The 2467-nt window shown below is 45.9% G+C and overlaps 1 pseudogene; it reads left to right on the top strand.

The window, feature by feature from the left end:
• The first annotated feature begins 1257 nt into the window (after positions 1-1257).
• On the top strand, positions 1258-2057 carry LOC102531097 (small ribosomal subunit protein uS5 pseudogene; annotated as a pseudogene).
• The last annotated feature ends 410 nt before the right edge of the window (positions 2058-2467 follow it).

Below are 2467 nucleotides of genomic sequence, written 5' to 3'. Positions count from 1 at the left end.
GAGGTCACCCTTCCTGACCATTTATCCCCTCAGGACATTTTATAGATGATCAAATTGAGCCCCAGAGAGAGGATAGATTTGCTTAAGGCCTCAGCATCTCAGGGTTCCAAGTGGCCTTAAAGGTATCAATTCCTACCTCCCTAAGGTCAGAGCCAGGGACTGGAATCCAATCCTTCTGACTCTTGGCACAATGCTCCCCAGTCTCAACATGAGAATATACTTGTGTCTCAGCAGCAGTCTAGATAAGTGTAAAACTCTTGTGTTTTTCTGCTCAGATCACCCTCATTTGCCTTCTGGCATCTGATAGAAGGTATTAGGAAGGAAGGTAGGAGAGTGACTCTCCAGTGTCTTCCTGTGATGCAAAATCTTGAGTCCCAACTCAGACCTAATGGATTAGAAACTCTGGAGGAGACACCTAGCAAACTGTTAACGAATGCTCCAGCTGATTCTGATAGACTCTAAAGTATACAGTGGATTATAGTAGAAAACAAATTCCACATTAGAAAGACCTTCTGTTCACCAGGTCCTTCCTATCCTGAGAGAAATTCCAGTTATCTCCAAGGCTGTAGGGTAGTGGAATGAATGAGGTCTGGGGTCAGAATTAGCTCTTACATGGCTGACTTGTGAGGTTTCCTATCTGAGCCTGTGTTCTCTCATCTAGCAGTTGGGATAATCAACTCTTTTACCAGCCCCAGGGCATTGTGAGGATTGAATGTGAGGCCAGCTGATAAACTGCTTTCTAAAAAACTGTCTGCTGTGACTTTGTTAGTATTTGGATTACTGCTTTCAGCCTGAAAAAAATCCCTTTGACACTGCCTAGCTCTACACAGAGAACAGCTAGCCCACCAACTAGGATAGACTTCACTTAATAGATAATGCTTACTGGAAACTTCTGCCTTGAGTCTTGGGTTCTGATGTGTGGTTGGAATAGAGTTCAGCACCTTGTGCTCAGGAGTAGCCAACTGAAATTTCATCATAGCCAGTAAGTTTGTTTTCCCCCTTATTAAATTGTTAAGGAGGAGCTTGCTTATTTTTAACTGGGAGTCTTTTTCATCATCCAACAGAGTAATACAAAAGACAGCAGACCTTTAGAATGGTCCCCTCCCTTAAAGATTCAGAGCACTGAATATTAAAAGTAATATTTTAATTACTTCTTTTTTAATTACTGGAGCTTCTTTTCTGAGAGAACACCAAAAGGCAGATGACGCTGGTGCTGCGGAAAGTCCGGGAGGCCCCGGGGGCCCTGGGATGGGAGGTTTTGGCAGTGGCCTCCGGGTTTGGGGTCGCGGCTGGGGTCGGGGCAGGGCCCAGGCCACAGAGCTCGCATAGGCAAGGCAGAAGACAAGGAGTGGTTCCCTGTCACCAAGCTGGGCCACCTGGTCAAGGACATGAAGATCAAGTCCGTGGAGGAGAGCTATCTCTTCTCCCTGCCCATCAAGGAATCTGAGATCATTGACCTTTTTACCTGGGGGCATCCCTGAAGGACCAGGTTTTGAAGATTATGCCTGTGCAAAAGCAGACCTGTGCTGACCAGTGGACCAGGTTTAAGGCCTTTGTCACCATTGAGGATTGCAATGGACATGTCGGTTTGGGTGTTAAGTGCTCCAAGAGGGTAGCCACTGCCATCCGGAGGGCCATAATCCTGGCCAGGCTCTCCATTGTGTCTGTGCAGCGAGGCTGCTAGGAGAACAAGATCAGCAAAGCCCCACACCATCCCTTGTAAGGTGACTGGCTGCTGCAGTTCCGTGGTGGTGAGCCTCATCCCTGCCCCCAGAGGCACTGGCATTGTCTCAGACTCGGTCCCTTAGAAGCTGCTACTGATGGCCAGTATTGATGACTGCTGCGCTTCTGCCAAGGGCTGCACTGCCACCCTGGGCAACTTGGCCAAGGCCACCTTTGATGCTGTCTCCAAGACCTACAGCTATCTCACCTCAGATCTCTGGAAAGAGACAGTGTTCACCAAGTATCCCTATCAGGAATTTGCTGACCATCTCCTAAAGACCCACACCAGAGTTTCTGAGTAGAGGACCTAGGTTCCAGCTGTGGCCACCACTTAGTTTTATATGTGAAAAATTAAGTGAATGAAGCCTATTTTTTTAAAAAAACACAAAAATAACAGGAAATCCTGCCTTGGAAATAAGTGAGTTGCATTGAAATTCCTAATCCTTTGTTTTTGTCTTTTCCCATTTAACTTTCTTAAACCACTGACTTTTAGAATTAGAAGGAAGTCAATCATCAAATCTATTTTAAAACTCATCATAGAATTCTTGTCTATCGTATCCCCAACATTTTGTCTGTTGGCCCCTTTTTGTACATCTCTGGTGACCAGGAGTTACTACCTCACAAGTACACTGCTCATTTTCCATGTGGGTGGTTCTTGCTCTTCGAATGTTCTTTCCTTTGTTGAGCTAAAATCTACCTTCCAATAGATTCCCATCCCCACTTTGCCTTCTAGAGCAAAATGGAA

Source organism: Vicugna pacos, chromosome 13 (assembly GCF_048564905.1).
Source record: "Vicugna pacos chromosome 13, VicPac4, whole genome shotgun sequence".
Lineage (NCBI taxonomy): Eukaryota > Metazoa > Chordata > Mammalia > Artiodactyla > Camelidae > Vicugna > Vicugna pacos.
Note: the sequence above shows the minus strand (reverse complement) of the source record. Positions and strands in the feature narration are given on the sequence as shown.